This window comes from Pinus tabuliformis, chromosome 7 (genome assembly GCF_031772625.1).
Source record: "Pinus tabuliformis cultivar Carrire ecotype Pingquan chromosome 7, CPIR1, whole genome shotgun sequence".
Taxonomy (NCBI): domain Eukaryota; kingdom Viridiplantae; phylum Streptophyta; class Pinopsida; order Pinales; family Pinaceae; genus Pinus; species Pinus tabuliformis.
Genome location: NC_142293.1, coordinates 1884034502 through 1884062206, shown reverse-complemented (window position 1 = coordinate 1884062206; position 27705 = coordinate 1884034502). Strand labels below are relative to the sequence as shown.

Sequence of the window (27705 nt, the reverse complement as noted above, 5' to 3'; positions counted from 1 at the left end):
TTTCCAAAGAATCATACACATTCTCCTTTAAGATTGATGTCTGCGATGCATATCAGTAACATCTGGATGTCATTTTTAGAATTTTTTTCATCATATCTTAACCAATTCGGGTGGTGATGCTTATCTCTGCTGTGCATTTTTCTTTATATAATCAATTTCAACCTATCTCTTTACTGCCTATGCTTTTTTTTGATGTGTACCATTATTATGGTGTTCTACATACTGTTTATGTCTTAGTTGATGCTCTACTCTCAAATATTTTTTTGCAGATGCATCCAGTGTAGCATAGGCCTCAATGTAGCTTTGTTGGCTGTCTTGTCTTATCCATCTTGGCTCCCTCCGCTTCCCACTTGGTCCACCATGATAAGGACCTGATCCTCATCTACCTGTTTGTTATAATGATCCTCCTTTAGGTCCCTTTTGACCTCCATTGTCTCTTCAACAATCGATATCCTTCATGCAACCGTTCTTTTTCCTGTCTCATCACCTTTTGGCTCTTTGGTGGATGCTTCATCCACCTTGGTCCCAACTCTGACTCCACTTCCCTCTCTCAACACCCCTTTGTCCTCTTTGTCTTTGTCTCTTGTCTTGACACCAATCAGCTCCTCTCCAAGCCCACAAACCCTGACCTTGCCATCCTCACCAAACCCTTTTGACCTTGCTTCTAGCTCCATAGTTTAAGGCCTCACAAACAATGTAGTTGAAATAGAATTAAAAAATGGTGTGGAATCACTAGTTAAGGAAATGAGAAGATAGCAAAACCTATCTATTCAACTCCCTCTTGGGGGTACAATCTCATTTCACCATCAAATTTTTAGCCTTGAAAACTTGTAAAAAGAAATGTGAATACAACACATTTTTCAAGAAAGAAATAGAAATTTAGTAGAAGGCCTCGAATTGTTGGATACAAGCTAATTGGAAGATGAAGACTCCCCCACTCGTTGAGGTTGAAGAGGTAATCAATGGCAAGATCGATCAAGAATGCCTTCCCACCCCATTTGCCTTTCTCTTTGGATTATTTATAAGTAGTTATTATTTTTGTTCAAGATATGCTTGATTTGAAGGACCTTAGGCTTGAGCGGACATGGGTTAGCTCCAAACTAATGCTTTTCCTTCATTTTTGGACTGTAGGTGATTGACGTCGAGCCCTGTGGGCTAAAAGGTGAATTCTTCCTTGCCATGTATTTTGTAGGCATCTACCTTATGAGATCATAGTTTGAAAAGCTCAAACACTCTAGATAACAAATTATGGTAGTTGAGGAAGAGGGAAGATGGGTTGTTATTCATGATCTGAAAGCAATTATTCGGGATTCACCCTTCCTAATTGTGCATGCCCTTGGTCATCCAAATGACGTCCTTAATGGGGAGGGGATGTGTTGAATTTTGTCTCTATTTACTATTGTAGGTGCAATGGTTCATTATGGTTTTCTCTTTGTGTGTTCTATGATGTGTTTGCCTCTAAAGACCTCCTTTTTCTCATTGAGATCCGCTTGTACCTCAATTGAGTACCATGTTGAAATACAATTTATCATTGTACTTTGCCTTACATATGGGGAACTTTCCATTTTGATGATGTTAGGGGATTTGGTGCTGTAGCATGTCTTATTCAAACTTCTCATCAAAATTGAGTTTTAGTGGTTGCCTCGAATGCTTAGGGTTGGTTTATGTGTACCTGAATTCACGGAGGTTCCCCTTAATTTTAGGACATTTGATTACAATGTGCTACTTCCCTCCAACTAACATGAATTTTGCACTTCACATTGAGTTCGATGGGGATTCTTTACTCCACGTTCGCCAAAATATTTCTATTTACTCCACATTAAGCGATCTTATCCTTTTAGGGCATTTCAATGCGTGCATAATACACCTATAAGGATTGATTTGCTGTCTTTTGTCTTCAATAGATTGATCAAGTCACATTGTGTCTTCATAGTGTTTAAGATGATGGTTTGGAGCCCCTTTAAGCATATAGGAGACATTGCCAATAACTTGGTGATTTTTAGGTCATTTTGCTCTAGAATTGACTCCTTTTCCACAACTCTGCTAACTTCAAATGCTTACTCTATATTAATGGGGAGGCATTGGCATGGTTGATTATCTCTAATATAGTAAGGGCTTCCTATATATCATTTGAGACTTCTTAGTTTGCCACTTCTCTTCTTGTTGACTGTGCACCACTTACCATTCCACCTCAATATACCCCACTTTTCTCCTTCCCCCCAACTCCCTCCCATTTTAATATCTTGTGTTCTACTATATGCTTTGATATGGAGTATGTTGACTCCCAACCTTTCCCTCTTGCTCGTTGGTAATGGTTACTCATGTTCCTTGCTTCCCATCCCTCAAGACAAGTACAACCAAGTATGAGCTTCTCTATAAGTCCATCTCTTATGCTTCTTTTGATAATTGCCCCCTATATCAACAACATCTCTAATGTGTCCTTAAACCCAACTTTTGTGTCATCAACATTTGGTATGATGAGTGCAAGCTCCTACATACTCACCTTTGGTTTTTCCTTTCCACACAACCTCACTTTAATTTGTCATGTTCGGAAAACTTATTGCCTTCTCGGTCATAGAATATGAGAATTCCTTTCCATTATTAGATATCAGTTTTGTGAAACCTTCTTCTCTTAAGTCTTGAGGTGAACCTTTTCTTTAAACATACTGCTCTCCCCCTTGGTCTTGATCATCGCTCTATGTTCTTCCAGACTCTTCCCTTTATTATGCTCTTTGGCAATCTCCAATGTAGATCGCCTCATCCCCTTCCTTTTGTCATATATTCCCTTGTGGAGAGGTTTGGAGTGCGTCAAGGTTATACGCGCCAAAAAGGTTGTTGATCAAGTTTTTCAAGACAAGTTGCTCAAATGTTGTATTCACTTTGTGGAATTCCATATTGGAGTGGATTTCATGTGGTTGTGGTTGGCATGGGAATTTGGAGCCTAGGAACGAGTTTCCATAATTGGAAGCTTGTACAATCTCCTTTCGTGTAACCCTATGTCACAAGGTTATGGTGCATCTTGATTGTGAGTTTCAAATTCAATCAAATTTAAAGTCAATGATAAATTTGTTTATGTTCATAGATTTTTAAGATGAATTTTGTTGCATTGATTCATCATTTTTTGAATGGATGCTTCTCTCGATGGCATGATAATTGTGCAACCTATGTGTTTGTAATTTTTGTATTTCTTTGGCAATTTGTTAATTATGATTTCTGGGGCTTGTTCATTGTGTGGGTATATTTTCTTTACTTCATGGTCAAAGACGACAAACAATGCTTAGATTTAATACCTAGGCGCGATGCCTTTTCATATTATGGAACATGACTTTTTTATAAGACACATCTTTTCATTTAACCATATTTGTTGATATTTATTATATTTATGTTTGTTACATTGTTGCCCTCTCAAGGAATGCTTTTCCCTCAAAGCATAACAAATAGGATACTTCATTCACGCTTTGAGTATTAGTGAGGTTCATGTGTATTGTTTGCATCTTCTCAAGAGTGGAAGCTTTACTTCCATATAATAGATAGTGTTGTCCTTGCCAATTAATCTCCATGAACTATTCTTCAAGTTTTGTAGTATAGCATCCCAATTGCGTCAACCATTCTGCACCTATCACTATAGCCATTTCTTCTAGCGGTAGATTGTAGAGTTTTGTTTGTAGTTCCAATTTTTGTATGTCAGATGAAACCTATTGAATTTCACTACTTCTTTGACCTCTAGATCCATTAGGAACTGTTTTCATTGGGTCCTTGGTGAGAGGTACACAAAAAGGTTGAGTTGTTTAGCAACAACAATGTCTACAATTGTGAGTACTATCATAATTTACAAGTATTGTGATATTTTTGTTTTTTGTGTCTCTTTTAAGCTCAAGGGTCTTGGGTTGTGGTTTCCCTATCATGGTTGTTGGAGGAACTGTAGGGTTGCTCTTTTTCTTCTTCTTTGTCTGTTCTTAAATACTGGGATGTCTCCTTTTTGAGATGTGGTGGAACATATTTTACATCCAGTGGTTGTAATTTGACTTTTGGAGTAATTATCTTTTCTTGAAGCTTGTTGTCTTCATTTCTATTTGGTTGGGAACATAAGATTGAAGCTAATGATACTTTTTGTGGTGTATTGTCATGGTCTGAATCTACGTTGTATGCTATAGTGTTTTTGTAATATGGATTTTGTACTTCTATTTGCCCTCCATCCACAATTTTACAATGGCGTAATGACATGTCTTCACATCTATGTCCGGGTGTCCAATTGTTTCCACACTTACGACAATTGTTTTATTCTTCTTCGTTCTTTTTGATTTAGTGCTAGATGTGTTTGAATAATTTTTTTTGCTTTGCAAGTATATAGTTTCTTATTGTTCCGTTTATGCCCCAATGGCCATTTGCCACCACAATATGTACATTTGTTTATTGCTTTCTTATCTGAGTCCTCATGCTAGTTTTCATATTCTTTGGTGACCGATGACTTGTTTTGTTTGTTTGTTTGTGAAGTTGTCTGTGATCCTCTAGGGTTGACCTGCGGCTTGAGGAGCCGTGACTCAGGGGCATCTAATCGTCAAAGTCACCCGAAGATCGCACTTGGCCTGGGCCACACCATCCCTAAGTTGACTTGATTTTTTTAGCATATCCCCCCCAGCACAGGGCACAACCATCCCTCGTGAGGTTCGATCCTGGGTCGCCTTACTAACGAGGCCCATCCTCAACCGATTGTGTTAGTGGGACTTGACGTGACTGATGAATTGTTAAAATTGTTCTTTTGTTCAATTAATTTCGCCATATGTGAGCATCCTCAGTGGTCTTGGGATTCCATAGGTTTATTTCATTACGGATATAATCTTTCAATTCACAGATGTACATTTCCTCCCCTAACACAGGGCACAACCAGCCCCTGTTGAGGTCCGCTATATCCATCACTACTTAGCTCATTGGCCTAGAGTCTGCAATCTTTAGACAAGTCAGGACACATGGTACAATTGCCTTTGGCATCAACCAAATAAATACATTGCTCAGCACGACGAGGGCACTTGAAGGTTGTGGTGTCATTGTTGTTGGTCGCAGTGGGGTTTTTTGTGTCACAACTTTGGGAGGATCGTGCGAAAGAGTTTTGCAAAGTATTAAACGTGAACTCTCAACCAATATAAATTATTACACATCATTTGTCAGCGTTGCGAGCAATTCCCACCACTCGTTTAGTTTTCCAGACTCAACTTTGGAAGTAATCTTGAGAAATGAAGAGCACTGAATCTTGGTATCATTGACGCAATCAGGACTGATTTCCTAATTGGAGGCAAGAGTAGCTAGGATTTACCTACTAACTGTGAGTACAAGACCCTGAATTAGTGGGTTGAGAGACTCAGATTTTAGGAGGTTTCGTGAGCCTCCACCAAAAACAAAGACGACATCTGAAAACAATGACAACAATACAGAAATAGTGGTGAATGTTTGTGTGTTAATTTTGTGCAAATCTTGTGGAAGTATATGTAGATGTTGATGTAGTTTGCTTACTATGTACAATTTGAAGAAATAGAGATTATTGTTACATCATTTTTTATCCATTTTTTCCTTTAACCTTTGCTCAATTTTTTGTTGAAGATGCATTCTCTCATATATAGCGTCAGTGTAATCCTCATCGGCAAGGAGAACATTCGAGAATGCTCCGGAAAGATCAATTGCATTGTCATCTTTAATGCCTTATGGAAAGGCATCTGTAAAGGAGAATGTGACAACGCATCTATCAAGCCCACATTATACAATGAACTTGCCATTTGGGAGAACAAGGACAACAAGGACGATGCCTTAATTGCTGCTTTTATAAGTGAAGAGGTGGGTTGTCAGATTATTCCAGTTACAAATGGTTATGATGTATTAAAATTAAAAGATTAGGTAGTCATTCCTGGCTTGACATGGTATCAATTAATGATTAAGGTCTTCGACCTGGAGTTGAAAGACGCTTACCCCTTGGCCCTTGCCTCAAAGATTAGAGTCATCATGCATGATGTAGAAGCAACTGAAGTTAAAATTAACATTCTTCTCACAACCTTTGTCAAGGCCCTCTATCTTACATGCTTTCACTCTCTCGAATCCTTACACACTTGTGCCCAACAAGGACAATACTTTCTTCATTGTTGTGGAGAAGTTTGCAAGTCGGGAGAAAGATTTTGCGAAGTAGAAGACAACTTCTCAGATTGTTGAAGAAATATTGTGCCTTGCACAAAAAAAGAGGAAGTAGTCATGAAATTCCCCTAAAGGAAGAGGTAGTAGAGGAGGATGTGGAAGAAAGAATCACAGAGGTAGGGGGAAACACCATCAAGGAGAAAGGTCTGATCTCCACTACCTTCATTGTCATAGAAATGGACATGATGCATCCACATGCAAAATTCCTTGGGAAAGAATCAAGCAAGAACACAAAGAAGACTCTAGTAAAACACCAAATCTAGCGAAAGGTGAAGCACTTGAATCTGGTCATTACATTGTTGTCGTTTGCACTCTTGGGGTAATTAAGATTTGTTTCATCCTTCATTTCCATCTTGGAAAGATGCATGGCTACTTGATACATGTGCAATGTGACCTTTGAAAGAGACTTCTTTGAAGACCTCAGTGACAATGTAGATGGAGCAATTTACTTTGCAAACAAGTCAAGTCTCTGGCCATTCGGACTTTACAACTTCAAGCTTAAACTTACTACACTTGACTTTTTTCTGCATGATGTACTCTACCTTCCGAAACTGTAGAGAAACATGCTGGCCCTTGTTGACATTCACCAACAAGGACTTTCTATTCATATGTTTGATGGCATAGTTGAGATAAGAAAAACATCAAACGACACAATTATCATGACTATAATAGAGGAGGAAAGACTGGTGAAGTCGGAAGGAACATTTTCTCGTCCACAGAATTTTGAATCATTACATTGTTGTCTATTGCACTCTTGGGGTAATTAAGATTTGTTTCATCCTTCATTTCCATCTTGGAAAGATGCATGGCTGCTTGATACATGTGCAGTATGACCTTTGAAAGAGACTTCTTTGAAGACCTCAGTGACAATGTAGATGGAGTAATTTACTTTGCAAACAAGTCAAGTCTTTGGCCATTCAGACTTTGCAGCTTCAGCTTTAAACTTACTACACTTGACTTTTTTTTGCATGATGTACTCTACCTTCCCCTTGTTGACATTCACCAACAAGGACTTTCTATTCATATGTTTGATGGCATAGTTGAGATAAGAAAAACATCAGACAACACAATTATCATGACTATAATAGAGGAGGAAAGACTGGTGAAGTTGGAAGGAACATTTTCTCATCCATAGAATTTTGAATGTAGTTTTTGGTACAATGAAGGTACATTGCTATCCAGTCTTCCATGGCAACCAAGATTTGGACATCTTAATTATGACAGTCTTCGTTTGTTTAAAAGAAATGGCGTTTCTGGTTTGCCAATTATTTCAAGGAAACTGAAGCAATGTGATGTTCGTATCATCAGAAAACATAGCAAACAACAATTTAATGATTTTGCTTCCAAATCACATAGAAAACATGCACTGATTCATTTTGATTTGTGTGGCCCTATGCATGTTATTTATGCAAATGGAAATAAATATATGACGACTTTTATGATGATTAGACTAGGATGTGTTGTGGGTATACTTGTTGAAGTAAATTAGAAGCTTTCAAAACTTTCAGAAATTTTCATGCGTGGATTGAAAATGATGCGCAATCACACATTGGATCTCTTCACCAACATGGGATTAAGCATCACACTACTGTTCCTTCCAAGCCCCAACAAAATAGTGTCGCTGAAAGAATGAACAAGACTATCCTAGATATGGTTTGCTCAATGATGTCCTTCAAAAATGTAAAGCCGATGTTTTGGGATATAATTCCATGTGCAATGTAGAATTCCTTATGAAATGTGGAATGACCACATTTCCGTTGTCATACATCCTAGGATTTTTGGTTACACCTACTGTGCCTTGATTTCGAAAGAATGAAGAGACAAGTTTGATGCAAGGAGTTGAAAGTGCATCTTCTTGGGGTATTCATATACCACTAAAGCGTATTGTCTCTACGATGAGGTAAATAAGAATATATATTGTCTAGAGATGTGATTTTTCTTGAATCTTCCAATACTGATAATACTGTCAAGCAACAACTTAATCGTTTGGATAGATTAAGTAATCCAAAAACTTGTTTTGATAATGAAGTTAGATGTCTTGAAAGGGAGATCCCTATCTTGGGTCAATCTAAGGAATCTCCTTTTGAAGCATCGTCTCCCCATCATGAAGTTTTGGTAACTCATTCTTATGAGGAAGACCCTTTAATTGATGTGATGGAGAGGATTGGAAGGCTAAATCTTGATGTAGCCACATCTAAATCAATAGAGCAATTTGGACCATCTCAAAAAGGACCCACAAAATGGCTCACCAAAGCCCTTGAAATTGTTCACCTTGATGAGGTCAGAAAGACATGAATAGATGTTCCACTAGAGAAAATGGAGGTGATGGAGTGATCCAGGTGGATCTCCAGACATCGGTGGCATGGAAAAGGCTCAAAATTCGAAGTGGCGGAAAGACGATTAACTTGACATTAGATCGAAGTGCTTGTTGCCCTGATTCCAACGGTGCATATGATAGTCCAATCCGAGTCCGCTTGAAGGAGATAGAGGCAGTTAAAGTTTGGTTGACTTTTGTTGACTGGGCAAGATTAATGGAGACACAATTTAGACTTTTTCTAGCGGACGGAATCCAACCAACTCCAGCCATATTCCGGGCGAAATTGTCACCTCGTTAAAATTACTCCTTCGGTAAAAATCTGGATTTTCAAATATGCCGATGTTATTTTTATATAACAAAAATTGTTAAAAAAGGGTGGCGGGCCACCAACCTTGCCACCCTAATCTATAGCATAGTTATCATTATGGAGGGGTGAGCCACTACCCCCGACCCCTCCCCCCATTCCACGGACCACTGTAACATTAAGTGCAGAGAATTAAGGTGGTGGGCCGACCCTTGGGGCATGGAGCCAACCACCAACACTAAATGAAGACCGCCGTTACCATAGTTAACGTGGGCTGGCCCTTGGGGCTTTGACCCAACACCCAACCACGACACACCCAACCACGACATTAGTTAAACTAACCCATTCGAGCAGGCGGTAGGTCGAGTGGGCGGGTCGCCCAAGGCGGGCCCAACTCGAACCACTTTTAAAAATAAAATTTTGTTATGTAAAAAATGGAGGAGGCGGGGTTTGACCGCCTGACCTCCTCCATAATAAATGGATCCATAACCACTCCGCCCGATAGAGTCCTTGTGAAGTTTGCCAAGGATTTCTTATTTAAACTCAGTTCATCAATGCGCCCAGGCAGAGGAGGAGAGTGCATGTAGTTCGAGGTGGTTATTTTGCAGGTGGACTAGATTTTCACTTTGTCAGATTTTGACAAATTTTATATGCTTTCAACATTTCTCGATGCCACGAATGCAATGGTGTTGTCCCTTTCTCTAGTAGAGTTCTGCATTTTTTGGCCATTTTTTAGTGTGGAGGTATAAAACTCCTTTTTGTAACTAATGCTTGTACTCTTCTTTATCATGCCACTTAATGAATGAAGGCCTCCCCATTGATCGAGCAGGGCCCGAAGACGTAGTCCGAGTCGGACGAACTCCGTTGTCAAGATTCTTGTTTTCTTTCATGCTTTGTGTTTCTCCTTTTCTCTCATGTGCACATTAAATTTCTATGTTTTAGCTACAATTTATGTATGTAATTCTTTAATACATCTATATGCAAAAGATCTTCGATCAAGTGGTATCAGAGCAGGTCTTTGTAGATGTGAATTGCATGTTTTATGCTAACAAGAAACAAGCTCCGAAGAGGCGAAGGGAAATTAAAGTCTTTCGATCCCGAAGCGGCGCGTGCACATCAAAGGAGAAACATGGTAGATGAAGAGGCTCGTCGTGAAGAGGAGCACAATTTTTGCAAAACCTTCTACACAATGGTAGAAAATGCCGGTCATTTGCTTTCAAGGCTGGAGAAAGCAAAAGAGAGAAATCTATAAGAACAAGGTTCAGTGCATGGAAATGGTGGAGAAGAACCCCCTCCTTCTCCCTTCATGAGTGAAAGTTCTTCTTCCTCCCATCACCATCATCATAGAAATTCAAGGGATGCATATAAGAAACCTTTCTTTAAATTAGATGTCAAATTTGATCTTCCCATGTTTAACGGTGAAAGTAATGCAGAAAAGCTTAATAACTAGATTAGGCAGATTGAAATCTATTGCAAGATTCAACAAATCGAAGAGGACGAGGCAAAGATTCAGCTGGCCTCTCTTTGACTGAGTAGCACCGCTCTCGTTTGGTGGGAGAGCAAATTGCGAAGCAATAAGAGTGTGGGTAATCTTCTTTCCTCATGGCCTAGTTTCATTTCTACATTAAAGGAACAATTTTATCCCTTGGGTTAGAAGCAAAAAGCCTTAATGGATTGGCAATACTTAAGGCAAGGAAGAGGTCAGGATGTTTAAAGCTTTACAAAGGAGTTTAGAAAACAAACACTTAATTTGGGCATTGCACTTGACTCACCTGAAGTAGTAACTAAGTATATTGGATCATTACATGGTTACCTTAGACATTCATTATTATTGTTTGAACCAACTACTATTGACTCAGCTAGTGTAAAGGCCATTCATATTGAGAATCATTTCAAGAAACCACCTTTCAAACCTCCAAATGGCAAACCCAAAGTGAAAGGAAAAGGAAAGGAGAAAAGGAGGGCATCAACCAAGAAAGATGAAGGAGAAAGGCCTTATTGCACTCACTGCAAAACGGAAGGTCATGATGATGATCATTGTTGGAAACTGTACCCGCAAAAGAGAGCAAAGAAGTATAGAGGAAAAGGCAAGCAGAAGACAATGGCAACTGTGCAACGAGACCTTGGATTTGATTCCGAAGATGAAGCATTAGTCACTAGTTCGATAGATGAGTCTCTTCCTAATGAATGAAAGAGAATTGAGCTATTTCATATCAGAATTATCATAAATCATACAAAAGTGGAAACTCTATTTGATACTGGATCCCAAGCAAACTTAATTTCAAAGTCCTTGGTAAAGAAGCTAGGCTTAGAAACTAAGCAGTGCAAGGTTAAATTTGTGATCGCTTCTAAGTTTGTGGATGAGGTAAAACTTGATGTGATACCATTGGATATTTGTGGCATGGTGTTAGGGAGTTCATATCTATATGATAGAAACGCAATCTTCTTCCATCATGAAAACAAATACCAAATCACAAAAGATGGGGTAGAATATATTGTAAGGGCTCATCAAACTAAAGTCAATGCCAGCCTTGTAAGTGCAGGACAAATGAAGAGGTTGGTGAATTTTATTAAGGGTTGCATGCTTATGATTGTAAGGGGGAAAGATGCAAAATTATCCGATGCTTTCCAGGGCTGTGATCGTGTGCATAAAAAAGAATTATGTGAATTAATTTCTAACTATGATGAGATGTTCCAGGAACTAAGTGGATTACCTTCGAAGAGGGAAATCCAACATGAGATCCATTCGCAGCATGACGCTCCTTTACCAAATATTGGCATGTACAGGATGTCGACCATTGAGATGGAGGAGATCGAAAGGCAGGTGTAGGAACTATTGAACCAAGGGGTTATGAGACCGAGCACTTCTCCATGCAGCTCACTGAGCGTCTTAGTGCCGAAGAAAGATGGCGCACGGAGGATGTGCGTGGATTACCGAGCACTAAACAAAATCACAGTGAAAACACATTACCCTCTTCCGCACATAGATGATTTATTAGATCAGTTAAAGAATGCTATCTATCTCACCAAATTGGATTTGCTAGTGGTTATCACCAGGGCCAAATTGCAGAGCAGGATGTGTGGAAAATCGCCTTCAAGACCAAACAGGGGTTGTTCGAATGGATGGTGATGCCATTCAAACTTTGCAACGCTCCAACCACTTTCATGAGGGTCATGAATGATCTCTTTAGGCCTTTCATTGATGAATTTGTTCATGTATATCTAGATGATATTCTTGTCTTTAGTAAAAGTTGGAATGAACATGTATGCCATGTGAAGAAAGTGCTTGATATATTGAAAAAAGAAAAACTCTATGTAAAATTGTCAAAGTGCGAGTTTGGGAAAACCTCTTTGGTTTACCTAGGTCATATTGTTGGTCATGGTCGGTTAAAAATTGATCCTTCTAAAGTTAAAGCAATTGTACACTGGCTTAAGGCTATTAGTGTAACCGAGGTTCCCAACTTTTTGGGTGTAGTACAATATTGGAGGAGATTTATTGCCAATTTCTCTATTATTGCAACAACTTTACACACATTGACAAGTGTAAAGCAAGTCTTTCAATGGGGAGGAAAAGAACAAAAGACCTTCGAAACATTGAAAGAAAAGATCAGCACCGCACCGGTCTTGGCCTTACTAGATCTCCAACAACCATTCGAGATCGAGACAGACGCTAATGGATATGCCATGGGAGCTGTACTGATGCAGCGAAAGAAGCCGATATGTTACCAGTAAGAGAAGTTCTCTCAGTCTGTGATAAACTATCCCACTTATGACAAGGAGTTATGTGCCTTGGTCAGAGTGTGAAAAAGTGGAAACACTACTTGATTGGCAAGGAGACCATCATCCATATGGATCATCAGCCCTTGCAGTATCTTCAGTCACAAACCAAGTTGCAGCAATCTCGTCATTTTAGGTGGATGGGTTTTCTTTAGCGGTTTCCTCTGGTAATAAAGTATAAGAAGGACACTAGCAACAAAGTGGCCGATATGCTATCTTGCCCTCCTATTTATGCTTTTGTTATTTTGCATAATGCTTCGTTATCTTTTGAAAGTTATGTTGAACAATATGCTAACGATGATGAATAAGGAGATTTATGCAAAAGTAACCCATGGTTCATAGGTGGACAACTATCACTTGCAGGGGAAACTGTTGTATCACCTTGGTAAATTGTGCATACCCATAGGAGAAAGGGTACATGTAATCCTGGAGGCCCACACCTCCCTTGTGTCTGGTCCTTTTGGTGTTGAAAAAGCTTTGTGTCATGTACAAAGATTTTGTTTTTGGCCTCATATGAAAAACATTGTGACTCACTATGTAAAGGGATGTGTGATGTGTTCTGTTTCAAAGCCATCTAATAGAAAACTCAGGCTCTACACGCCACTTTCTATTCCGAGTCGTCCATGGGAAAGTGTGTCGATGGATTTTGTAGGAGGTTTGCCTTTGTCTAGAAAAAGTCACGACTAATTGTATGTTGTCGTTGACCGTTTTAGTAATATGTGTATTTTAATGCCTTGTAAAAAGCAGATCGCTGCAGAGCAAACTGCTTATCTTTTCTTTCAGCGTGTTTGGGTCCATTTTGGGTTGCCCACATCGATTGTGTCAGATCGGGACTCTCGCTTTCTCGGAGAGTTTTGGACTAGCTTGTGGAAGATGATGGACACCAAGTTGAAAAGAAGCACGACATTTCATCCACAGATTGACCGACAAACAAAAGTTGTTAACTGCACCGTGGTACACTTGTTGCGAGGCTATTGTGGGAAACATCCTAAGTTGTGGGATGAGCATCTTCCATATGTGCAACATTCCTACAATCGAGTAGTGCACTCATCTACACATCGTTCACCATTTGAGACATGTTTTGGCTACCTACCAAAAGATCCTTTTGATATGGTCTTTGGAAGGGAAGATGACTCCAGTGGACGTGATGACAGGGACAAAGTGCAGCGGTTCATTCAACGGATCCAATTGATTCACTAAGCAGTATAGGAGCAGTTGGAGAAAAGTCAAGCCCGGTACAAGGCTCGACATGACAAACACTGAGTTGACCATCAATTTCAAGTGGGCGACAAAGTGTGGTTCCATATCAGCAAGGACAGGAGAAGGGAAGAAGTTGCGACCAATCCGGTATGGTCCATTCACCATCTTGGAGAAGATTGGAAAAAATGCCTTCCGTCTTGACTTGCCGAGATATATGCAAATGTACTCTGTACTGGATGTGGAAAACTTAAAGTGGCATGGAAAACGCTCAAAATTCAAAATGGCAAAAAGATGATTAACTTGACAACAGATCGAAGTGCTCGTCGCCCTGATTCCAACGGTGCGAACGACACTCCAATCGGAGTTCGGATGAAGGAGATAGAGGCAGTCAAAGTTTGGTTGACTTTTGCTGACTGGGCAGGATTAATGGAGACACAATTTGGACTTTTTCAGGCGGATGAAATCCAGCCAACTCTGGCCAGATTCTAGGGGAAATTGTCGCTTGATTAAAATGACTCCTTCGGTCAAAAATCAGATTTTCAAAAATGCCCATGTTATTTTTATATAACAAAAAATGTTAAAAGAAGGGTGGTGGGCCACCAACCTCGCCACCCCAATCTGTAGCATAGTTATCATTATGGAGGGGTAGGTCACTACCCTCGGCACCTCCCCCCATTCCACGGACCACCGTAACATTAAGCGTAGAGAATTAAGGTGGTGGGCCGACCCTTGGGGCACAGACCCAACCACCAACACTAAATGAAGACCACCGTTACCATAGTCAACCTGGGCGGGCCCTTGGGGCATGGACCTAACACCCAACCACGACATCAGTTAAACCAACCCGTTGGAGCCCACGGTAGGTGGAGTGGGTAGGTCACCACGAATGCAATGGTCCTGTCCATTTCTCCAAAAGAGTTTTGCATTTTTCGGCCATTTTTCAATATGGAAGTATAGAACTCCTTTTTGTAACTAATGCTTGTACTCTTCTTTATCATGCCACTTAATGAATCAAGGCCTTCCCATTGATCGAGCAGGGCCCAGAGACGTAGTCCAAGTCTGACGACCTCGGTTATCAAGTTTCTTGTCTTCTTTCATGCTTTATGTGTTTCTCCTCTTCTCTCATGTGCACATTAAATTTCTATGTTTAAGCTACAATTTATGTATGTAATTCTTTAATACATCTATAAGCAAAAGATCTTGGGTCATGGAGATGATTATGATTTTTTTGATGATTATGAATTGAGTTTGTCTACTAATTTTGAACCAACTTCCGTTAAATATGCTAATTCTCATGATGAATGGAACAGGGAAGCACGTATGACGTTCTCATAAATAATGGAACAGGGAAGCTAGTGGACCCTCCATTCAGAATGAAATCTATTCGCTGTAAGTGGGTATACACGAACAAATATAAATTAGACAACTCACCTAACAAGCACAAAACAAGGCTAGTGGTAAATGGATTTGCATGGAAAGGTGTCAATTATGAAGAGGCCTTTGTCCCCATGGAAAAATGGGCCACCATTGCCTTGACAACGCTGAATGGAAGTGAAGTCCAACATATGAATGTGAATTTTGCTTTCTTGAATGGGGACTTGAAAGAAAATATCTTCATGTCTTAACTAGAAGGCTTTGTTGTGAAGGGACATGAACAAAAATATGTAAACTCATCAATTTCATTTATTGTCTAAAACAAGCACCACGAGGCTACTATGAAAATTCATTGAGCATATTTTGAATTCAAATTTCAAACACTATAATCTACATGATGACTCTATTTGTCAAGAAATTTTGCAAAATTGTTATTCATCTTTTGGTATATGTAGATGATCTATTGATAATAGGGTGTTGAATGGTGTTGCCATTGTTGCCAACATTGGTCTATGAACACTTCTAATATTTGTCTATGTATTGCATTGATGAAAGCTCCAATGAGCAAGAGTCCTTGAAGCCCAAATCGTTGATGATATTGCCCTATACTTATTGAAGAATTTGAGGACGTGGAACAATGAATTTGCTCGCATGCCCATCGCCATCGTGTAACCCTTGTCATACAAATTCTATTAGTAAGTGGTTCGCCTCAAAACTCCTCACGGTTGAGGAGATATGCTTGATCAAAGTTGGCGCCCCTTTTTGTGGTCAAGAAGACCCAAAGATGATGTGGCAACCAACCTTTATATTGGTTTATTTGTGGAATCTTTATTTCAAAATTAATGATGGAATTTGGGTCATTGGCTATTTAATTATCATAGTTCTCCTAGTTAAATTCGGTCTCCAAGTCAAGTTGGTCTTCAAGAAGAATTTGTTTTTGGCTCCAAAATTAAATTTGAAAATTCGGATATAAAGTTGGGTTCTCTCCATCCCTGACCAAGTTAGTTCCCTCTTAGAAGCCTCTACGACCTCTATATAAAGGAGATCTTGATATGCGGCTTTGAGTAGTCACACATAAATACAGTAGGTTGAAGTTTTGAAGACATTCTGGTTTTTTTTGCTATCTTTTCTAGTGGGTTTTCACCATTCAACCCTTTTGAACCAATTCTTGAGGCAATTTCATGGCTTACTGAGGCCCAAATCTTGGATTGCTCTGTGGCATGTGTTGAGGCTACTGCGAGCCCTTGATGGGTTTATTTTTCAATAGGCAAAGGCTATTTTGAGGACAAATCTTTTTTACAAAAGTCTACTCGCATCTTTGTTTCATGACTTTTGGACTAAGGGTTTTTTAGTTTAAGCTTTGCCTCTTTGCTATTGGTTTTTCGTGGGCAAGATTTTTTGTGCTAGTTTCAGATCCCTAAATCAGATTAAATTCAGCCTCCTATGACACATTTCTGCGGCCTTTTGAGGCTTAAAATTGAGAATTCCAAGGCATCATTTATTGATTATTTGAGGCAAGTTTTTCGTTGACTCCTGATGTATATGTTTGAGATTCTCGACCTTCTAAAGCAACCACCTGAGGCCTAATTTGAGACAACTCTGAAGCATTTTTCAAAATAGGTATGTGATCTGAAGAATGATCTGAGTTGGAAAGGCGAAGGGAAGTCGATTGAGTCATTTGGTGCACTATATTTTGTTTGATCTCTTTACAACCTTTAGTTCTATAAATTTTGGATCTTTGATCACTTGTCGGTGGTTTGACTCTAAAATTCGCAGATGTCGACTCTAACCTCTGTCAAGTGTTGATTGCTGACGATGAATGACACTTTAACATTGATTATAAAGGTTATATTGCCAAGATGTCCATTGACCAAGAGTCAAAGGTTATCTAGGGTTTGGATAGAGGTTGGTTTGCAGGAGTAGAAGTAGTAGGGTTTTCATGTATAAGTCTTGCACATATTGTTGTTGATTTTATAATGATGTTTACGACGTAGCTTAGTATGAGGATTTTTATGGCTTCCATGTATTAATGAGCTATCTATAATGCTTCCATGTATAAATGAGCTATCTATAGTTGATTGAGGGTTTGTTTGCTCCCATTTGCACTTGATGATAGTATTATATTATTGCTAGGGTTTATTAGTTGAATGTGTCATCGAGCAACATTGATATGCTAAGCAGAGTTAACCTTGTTATTATTGGTCAAAGATTGATGCTATAATTTTATAGTGTTGAGCAAAGCTATTGAGGTAGATGCAATAGTTGTATGACAGACAAGTATTATAGGTTGATGTAGTGATAGAGACAATAGCAATTCTTATTCTTTTATCCTTTATCTTAAGGGTGGTAGGGTGGTGCAAGGTGGAGAGTGGAGTCTTCTTTATGTTGGATTCTTCTTTAGGGCGGTAGGGTGGTGCTAGGGTAGGTTGGAGGTTGTACAGGTTGTTGGAGCATCCTTTCAGTCGAAGTTGATAAAGCTAGGGCGTTGGAGCGTCCTTTCAGTGGGAGATAGTAAATTAGGGCATTGGAGTGTCCTTCTAATTGGAGCTGGTAAATTAGGGCGTTGGAGCATCCTTCCAATAGGAGCTAATAAATTAGGGGGTAGGAGCATCTCTTTAGTTGGAGCTAATAAATCAAGGGGTTGGAGACTCCTAGTTGTAGTTAGAGAATCTTGGAAGTTGGAGTTTCCTATTGGTGTAAATTTTGATGACCTATATCACGAAGCAGAAGATGGTTTTTCTCTTAGAAGGGTTTCCACCTAAAATATCTTGTGTACTATCTTTTACGTTGTGCATTGTTCAATGGTGTTGCTGATTTATGTTTTGATCTAATGCTAATAATAATTAATTCTTAGTGAAGTTAAAATTAACTGATTTGAGTGAAATACTAGTTCATCCCATTCTCAGTGTTGCCAACAAAGGGAACATTGAAAACTATATTACGTCGGGACACCTTCATTACTATGTGGGCATTGAAGTGACCCAACATCCAAGTTATATTTTCCTCCCTCAAAAGAAATACATAGGAGAATTGTTGAACAAGTTTGTCATGGCTAAACAAAATCCTTTGTCCACTGCAATGGAAACAAATTTGAATCTCACAACTAAGGGAATGAATTTGAGGATAAAACCAAGTATAGGGAGCTTGCGGGAAGTTTCATCTACCTCACCACTACTAGACCAAATATTTCATATGTTATTGGAATCCTTTCTAGGTTTATGCGAAAGCCTTGTGAAAGACATTGGTCTGTTGCAAAAATAGGTCTATAAGTACTTGGAAGGAACTCAAGACTTTGGATTCAAATATTCACAGGTGGGTGACTTCAGTTTGATTGGATATTCTGATTTAGACTTTGATGGAGACATAGAAAATGGAGTGTCTACTTTAGGCTGTGTTATGAGTCTTGGATTGGAGATGTCTCATGGAGGTCACGCAAACAATTAGTTCCAGTGGATTCCAGGAGAAACAAGTGAACTCTACTCCTCGTCTGGTTGATAACACTTTTGCAATTAAATTGGCCAAGAATCCCAAATTTTGTAATCGAACCAAACATATCAAAAGTATCATTTGATTCGATGTCATATAAAGGCCGAGACTATTCATTTACAACATTGTTCCATATATGAGCAAATTGTAGACATCTTCACCAAAGCACTTATAAGAGAAAGGTTTGACAGATTCAGAATAATGCTTGGATTCACAAACACCCATTTTGATTAATGGTGGGGGATGTTGGACACCTGATCCTCAGGGATTGGGCGAACAAATTGTAAATATGTAAATAGAGAAAAATGAATAGTAGAATAGGAAGAGACCTTGGACTATGAATCTTGTTATCGCTCAAACTAGCAGGTGTCCTAATAGGGGATCCTTGAAGGGCAACTACTAGGCTAAGGGCAACAATGGAGCAATAACCCACTGTCACTTTAGCTAAGGCTCCCTGCGCTTTATGGACTTTCACCCATGGGAGGAGAAAGGGACCCAAGAAAGATTTTTTAATGTAAGACAATGTGAGGGTCCTAATGAGGCTTCTATAGCCTAAGGAAACCAAGGGTAAGATTCAATCTCGAGGCCAAGGCTTGAGTATCTCAAAATCCCACGGTCGGAATTTCTTCAAAATTGGAGGGCATCTAGGAGACACTAGTGTAATAAGGGCCAAGAGATCAAACTTTTTTGATGGGTGGTTTGCAAGATAAATGATGCCTTAGGGGACCTAATTTGCTAGCCCTAGAAAAGGAGAGGAAGTAGGATGAATAAGGTTTAAGGTGATCACATTTGGGTGGACTAGTGCCCAATCCTTTGGGGGAGATCGGAGTAATGTAGAATTATGACTAAACCAAGAGATCGAACTTTTTTGATGGGTGGTTTGCAAGATAAATGATGCCCTAGGGGACCTAATTGGCTAGGCCTATAAAAGGAGAGGAAGTAGGATGAATAAGGTTTAAGGTGATCACATTTGGGTGGACTAGTGCTTAAACCTTTGGGGGAGATCAAAGTAATGTAGAATTATGACTATGGACTTTTGAATTTTCCAGGTCTAATGAGGACTCAAAGACAACTTTCCTTAGCACTAGGGTGACACCAAGAACAACTTTAAGGACTTTATACTTCGTTTTGCAAGATAAATGGCTTATCAAGAAGAATTTCATTAGTGAAACATCCCTAGGAACATTCATTCATTATACATGGCCCATATATGAAGCATTCACTATCCAGAAACAAGATTACCACAACTTCGCATAAAGAGATGCAATGAATATAGCGAAATCCCAACAACAATGTATGTAACAAAGATAGAAAGAAAGAATAACATTATATTGTACTTACATGTATAAGAATATATCCCACCACATCCAAAATTTGCCATTCAAGAAGCTCCAAGACATGAGAAAGTAATCCAAACATCAAAATTCATTGCATGCTCCAAAAATTTGTCTTCCAAAAAGGATATCGAAAATTCTTTTCAGTGTATCTTTGCACCTTTAGGGACAATTGCTAGTTTACACCTTCTCTCTTTCTTCGGTCTTATATTCCAAGTGATGATGCTACAACGAAATCACATCACTTGTATTTATACACTTTTAATGAGTTGGGTCATCTGCCAGGTGGATGGTACAACTGTGGGGCTGACTGGCCATGGTGAACTAGGTGCATCTTCCTTGTCCAATAGGTGAATCTCGAGCAATCTCTGAACATCTCCGGGGATCCATGGAGTGCTGTCTACTACTGTGGTGGCCCATGGCTCTCTTCACACACCCTACATGTGCCAATGTATCCCTCTGGAGGGTTAGGACCCTGTATAGGGAGACCAAACCCAAAATGGAGACCATCTGCAATCCTGTATAAAATCCAATGTGTCCCCTAGCCTTCGAGTATAAGAAGTCATTTAAGGAAATCGAGATAAAGAGCTTACAAACCATGGACAACATGTGGGCACTTCATAATGGCATACCCTTCCATAGTGGGCTTTGGCATGTGCTAATATCTCCAAGCTCCAAAGGGGGTTAACCAAGTACTCTATTAGGTGGCTTCTACCTTTAAAGGGGATGGTATGTATAAGGTACATCCTTCAAAGGGCGTTGTCATGTGATAAAGAGATGAATGGAGTAGGGAATGAAAGGGGCAACCTTGGGCCACATGTTGGGGTACAAGGGTAGCTAGTAAAAAGGAAGCCCACGCTTGGGTATATAATGTATAGGAGGAAGCAATCGTGGTGTATGAGGTAGTTCGACCTTTATTTTTCCACCCTTCTTCACATGCTTTTTGCCTTTTATGATTTTTATTTGATTAACTGCTTGGGGCTCAAGGAATAAAAGCATGATGTGTGAGGTGTAGTAGTGGATACCACCTTTGGGGTCGGGCGGTTCATTGCCCACCAGGGGTTGGGACAATCATGGGTTCTTGAGGTATGGAGGAGGCTCATTTAGGGCCTATAGGAACCAAGGTGATGGCCATGGGAATGGGGTAGAGCTCATGCATTGGCTTTTGCCCACGTGCTAAATGTGTTTGTCCCAACCATCTTTTGCATTTTGTGGTACATTCTCATGTTGAATGTGGCCAACTATGCTTTTACTTTTCTTTTAGTTGCATTAACCTCCGGGGCATCTTTTCATGCTTGACCCAAGGTGTGGGTAAAGGGAAAGAGAGACTAACCCTATGTGGACCAACGTGGGAAGAATGATGAAATGGTGTTATAATGAATGGAGGGTGAGTGATATATGTGGATGAGGGAGCGGGACCACGCAACCAAAATCGGGGTTTCCCATGAACTACCATCCCTAGAACCCAAAGGTTAGTAAAAGAGATCCCACGTGATTGAGCATAGACCTAGCCCACTCTTTCCACCGAATCTCCCCATCAATTCATGCCTAAAAGTTTCCATGATAAGTAAACTACAAAACTCAATTACCAAATGACAAGGCGTACCTTTAGGTTTAGGAGGCCCACCTTCAGACATACGATCATGACAGATGGGCGAGGGACCACATGGCTAGCTCAGGTGGCGAAAAAGTGGCACAATGAGCTAGTTTGTGGCTGCAATGCGCTGCTGGTCGAGGACCATCTTTGAGAAAAATTTTCTCCTAGGGCTATCACCCACAAAATGGTAGGTAACAAAACCCAAAGGTCACTGCTCTTCTTGTTATATGATGATCTTTACATTAATGCAAAAATCAAGATTCGAGAGTCATTCGTTGGCTTGACAATAAATACCTAGGCCATGGTGCCTTTTCATACTAAGGAACATGGCTTTTTGATAAGACACATCTTTTCATTTAATCATATTTATTAATATTAATTATAATTATGTTTGTTATAGAAATCAATAAGGCCATATGAAATATGGAGAGAATTGAGAACTCACAAAAAGAACTAGGGAAAATTTTGACAAATTAATAGGAATTAGGGATAGATTTGATAAGTTATTCGAAGATTCCCAAAGATGATGGCTAGAATTAATAAAGAAGGGAATTGTTTGGTGGATATATGACAGGAGATGGATTCGAGGACATCTATGTGAAGACAATTCACTACACTATTCTAAAATAGTGGATGAAAAAGGAGGAACATCTAATCTGATGAATGAAATCAATGTTGCATGCACTTTGGAGTTTGACAACTAAGTGCCAAGGATAATTAATGAGCATAGTAGAATGGATTGTTCTACTAACTCATAGACAAGATGAGTTCACAGTAGAGCCATTAATCTATGAAAAGTCCACTGTTTAGGCCAATTTGGTCTTTCAAAAATCATGAATGGATTTACATTTTAATAAGTTGACCCAATAGAAACCAAAAATGAGATACCTAAAATTGATAATGAAATAGTGCCAAAGATAGCATTAGGATCAATGTCACGCAACAAAGAAAATAAAAATTAAGATGGGATTTGCCCAAAAAGCCCTGTTGCTCAAATGGACAGATTACAAGAGCTAAGTACGAAATATTTTTCACCCCATCTTAAGAAGGATGATAAGATCTAGGTCCCAAGAAAAGAGGAAAGAAAACTGACAACTCCACTTGCGACCTAGTTGAGGAAATCACAACCTAGGGTGCACTAAAACTCAAAGACTTACCGAAAGTAGAAATGTAATGAGTTTTGTAGATTCTTGTAGTACTCAATTTAATGGACATTGATGTTGCTAAAGAACAAAACTATTTTGTGAACCCCTGGAAGAACCTGAAATTTACAGTTGCATATGTACAAAAGGTCAACAGAGGAGGAAGATGTCATAGTCTTAGTTCAAAATATAAGATTTGGTGCTGGAAATACTGAGAGGGGGGTGAATCAATATTTTTTATCAATTAGTATATTTTTAATTCCACGGAGCATTAATTTTTATTAGCACCAAATAAACATCAACATCATTGACACCATTCAACAATGAATAACAAATACAGACAATAGACACAAGGATTTTTAGGTGGAAACCCCTCTGGGAGGATCTTCAAAAGATTTACATCAAGTTTAAAACACCAACTGAAGGAGGCTCCAACTTGTAGGGCACTCGAATGCCCTGTTTACCAACCGCAACTAGGAGGACGCTCCAACGCCTTAGTTTACAAACTCCAACCTAAAGGTACTACAACACCCTGTGTACCAGTTGCAACAGGACAGATGCTCCAACGCACTGTGTGGGCTCCAACCTGCCCTAGCACCACCCTGCCACCCTAAAGTCCACTCTCCTGCCTTGCACCACCCACCCGACCTGATTAGCTGATGGACCATGTTTCATAATTTTCAGACTGGATCTAGTTGTATTTGATGTCAATACAAAAGAATTGCAAAAAGAGAATTGCTACACAAACTCTGTCAATCAAACCAACCTCTGCTCAATTTGCACGTCAAACACTAGCTATTGAACAACTCATCGTTGTTTAATACTAAGTCTTAGCGCTGCACAAGGCTTCTACACTCCTATTGCCACCGCCGTTGTGGTCAAGGTCATTGTCATAATTAATGGTCACTACCATATAAAGTTACTGCCAAGTCTTGTCATGAAGACTAATGTTACAACAACATCGTTAACATGTAAGAGAACTACCAAACCCTAGTAGCATATATATAACCATATCATCATTATTAAGTGCTTCCCCTGCAATTACAATTGTCACTGAAATCTACTGAACAAATTCTACGCATTTCCTGAAGCATCCAACTTAAGTCTTGGTTGCCATGCCTCTTTCAGATTTCAATTTGAGTGAATAATGGCTTTAGAAATCATATGCCAAATTAAATTTACTACAATTTTTTCGATCCATTTTTGTTATTCTGTAGATAGCGTTTTTTGTTGGGGCAGATGTTGAATACTATTATGATTTGTTCGTATTAAGAACTAACTTCAAGAGATATTGTCTCCATTTCGCTAATGCGTGCATAATAACAAGCATTTCCTTGTTGTATGTGGACTTGAGACATTCTTGCTTATTGAGCTTCCTACTTTCAAATGCCACTGGGTGACCATCCTACATTAGTACTACTCCTATGCCAAAACCTGAAGCATAACACTCAATTACAAATGGTTTTGAGAAGTATGGTGTTGCCAATACAGAGGCATTAGACGTAACTTCCTTCAAGCCTTCAAAACACTTTTCTGCTTCATCACTCCATCGAAATGAGTTTTTCTTTAGAAGGTTCGTTAAGGGTGCGATTATATGGGCATACTTTTTTATAAGTCTTCGATAATGCCTGGTCAATCCTAAGAATCCTCTTAGCTTGGAGATATTAGCTGGTTTAGGCCATTCTCTTATAACCTTGATCTTATTAGGATCAAATTTTACTCCTTCCTTGGATATTATATGTTTGAGATACTCTACTTCTTCTTTGCCAAAAGTGCATTTGGGTTTCTTGGGATAAAACTGATGCTCTTTTAATACATTAAAAACTTCCTCCAAATGTTGTAGGTTCTCCTTCCATGTTTTACGATAAATTAGAATGTCATCAAAGAACACTAACACAAACTTCCTTAGATATGGACGAAGTAGCTCGTTCATAGTAGCTTGGAATGTTTCCAGCGCATTGGTTAAACCAAAAGGCATTACTTGAAACTCGTAATGACCTTCATGTGTTCAGAATGCAATTTTTGCTATGCTTTCCAACCTTATTGTGATTTGGTAATACCTTGACCTTAAGTCCAATTTTGACAAGTATTTAGCTCGATGTAGTTCATCCTACAATTCATAAATAAAAGGAATTGGAAACTTGTTTTTAATTGTTATTTTTGTTTAGTCCTCGATAATCGACAGATAATCTCGACGATCCATCTTTATTTTGAACTAATACAACTGAAGCACCTTATGGACTTCTACTTTTTATGATAATGCCACATTTTAAAAGATCTTGGACTAATCTTTCAATTTTGGTTTTTTGATGATATGGATATTGATACAACTTGATGTTAACGGGATTTGATCTTGTTTTGACTTCGATTGTATGCTCGATTTCTCTTTTAGGAGGCAACTTCATTGGAAGATCTTGGAATACTTTGTCGTGCTTTTGAATTAGCTTTTGGACTTCTGGTGAAGTTAACATTGCTAATTGATGACACGGTACTAAATACGCTGGTGCTCTCTTCCGAATCATTTTCATCATCTGGAATGATGATACAATTTGATTCTCAAGGGTTGGAACCCGTATAAATTATATCTGCCCTTCCCATTTAAATTTTATAAATACGGATTGAAGCCATTGGATACCTAGGACCACATCCACTCCTAATGGTTCAATGTAGAACGGAGATTCTAGATTATAGTCTTGAATCTGTAATTTGACTTTATGGCATTTTCGTTCCTTTTCAATTTTTTATTGTTAGGTACATAATATTCATGTTAGGCATGGGAAACGTGAAAATGTTGAGTCTTATCGGCATAGTAGAGTCCAAAAAGTTGTGGGTGCTTCCAGTATCAATCAGAACCATTACGTTGCTCTATTGATGTGTCCATTTAACTTTAATGTCTAGGTTTGAGATATACCTGTCATGACCGATAATGACAATTGCAGAATATTCTCATTATCTGGTCCTGGAGAATATTCGTTTTCTTCTACATCTGATTCTTCACTGTTCGAATCATTAGTGCTTCACATTTATACAGGGTCTTGGTTTCTTTCCCTTTAGCACATCTATGTTTAGGGTTCCATTTTTCGCCACAATATTTTTCATGAAGATGTGATGGAACCTATTTGGTGTTATCCGTGTTCACAACTTGGGAAATTCTTCGTCTCGAATATACTCTTTCAACTTTTGGCCACTGCACCTTTTCGTGCTTTTTTTCAGCAACTTTTGCCTTCTGTCTGGCTACTTCTATAGAATTGATGTCATGAAGCTCAAGCTCAGCATGGATATGGGGTTTAAGTTTCGTGATGTATGACTAAATGAAACAAGTTTATGATAATCTAGGTACTCGTGTAGCTAAAGTTTCCCACTCTCGAGTGTATTCGTCCACATCTCCTTTTTGTTGCAGTCTGGTGAGTGCTGAGAAGAATACTTCTTCCTTGACACCTTCAAACCTTTTAAAGAATGCATTTTTGAATTTCCTCCAACTGATAGCAAGTGTCGTCTTTTTCCACCACATATACCAATTATATGCTTCGCCTTCCATTTTCATAGATGCATGCTTGATCTTTTCATCATCATTGTCAATACTGTAAATCTTGAAATATTCTTTTGCATTATTGAACCATGCAACACTGCACTTTTCGTTATCGTCAAATTTGGAGGGTTCAAGTTTTTCTCGTCATTGATATGATGTCGCCACTATTGGAGTAAAGAGAGGGTATTGATTCACGGACTCCATATTTGAATATTGATTCCAAAGCTGCATATTTTGAAAATTCGTGTTACTATTTTGTTGATGGGGTATGGACAATGCTTTTGGAGACTCGATTTTCTCATGTGAATCTGATGAGTTTGACGAAGCAGAAGAATTGGGATGATCAATAGCTTCATTACTCTGGGCTATTTGATTGGGTGTAATCTTTAACTTGTCACAAATGCAGGTCAACATCACCATTGCTTGATTATGATTTAGATTCACCTTATTTGAAAGGATTGCATGATCCTTCTTAAATTTGTTATGGTTCTGGTTGAGCTGACTCTCTAATCTCTTTGTCGTACCTTCGAGCTACTCGATGTTTTTGCCATGTCCCGTCACCTTAGTCTCGAGATCTATCAATCTTTTATTAAAATTGGCCATCGACATTGATGAAGACATTGAGCGGGTATGAGATGGAGTGTAGTTATCCAACGTAACCCTTTTCGTTAACTTGACATAGTATATATTTATTTTTTATATTTTTATTAAATAATATATATATATATATATATATATATATATCTATATATATATTTTAAATAATTATTATTATTTAAAAAAAATTAAAGTAACTATATAATATATGGTTATAACTATATAACTATATTATAACAATTAATTATATAATAACTTCTATATATATATATTAAATAATTATTATTATTAAAAAAAATTAAAGTAACTATATAATATATAGTTATAACTATACAATATATGGTTATAACTATATAACTATATTATAACAATTAATTATATAATAACTTTTACATATATATATATATATATATAATCAAAATTGAAATTATGCGTTTACTAGGGGCTTTTCGATTTCGATTTGGAGAAAGCGACAACGGAGCTGATATGAGGCAATTAGGATAGGTGAAAGTGTCTGTAGGTGCTATCGGAAGCCAATCGAGATAGGCGAAAGTGATGATTGCAGGTGCTGTCGGAAGCCAATCGGGATAGGTGAAGCGGTGTTTGCAGGTGCTGTCCGAATAGAAAGCAATGAACTCGTGGGTTTTGGGCCGCTGGATAATGGTGTGAAGTAGGAGAGTGTGGTGCGGGGTCATGCTTGGGGTGAGTAACAGGAGCGTAGACAACGATGAGCAACGAAAGAAGCGACGATGCGGTTGTTGTAGGACAATTGTCGATGAAAAGACAGACAAAACTCATGGCTTTGATACCAGATGGAGCATTAAAACTCAACAATAGTTATAAATATATATTAATTGATTGATGATTTACA

General features: G+C 38.7%; 1 protein-coding gene across 3 annotated transcripts in view; it reads left to right on the top strand.

Moving 5' to 3' along the window:
* PKL (chromatin remodeling factor CHD3 (PICKLE)) overlaps positions 1 to 27705 on the top strand; it is a 234948-nt gene that overhangs the window by 52042 nt on the left and 155201 nt on the right. The gene's annotated exons all lie outside the window — the stretch shown is intronic.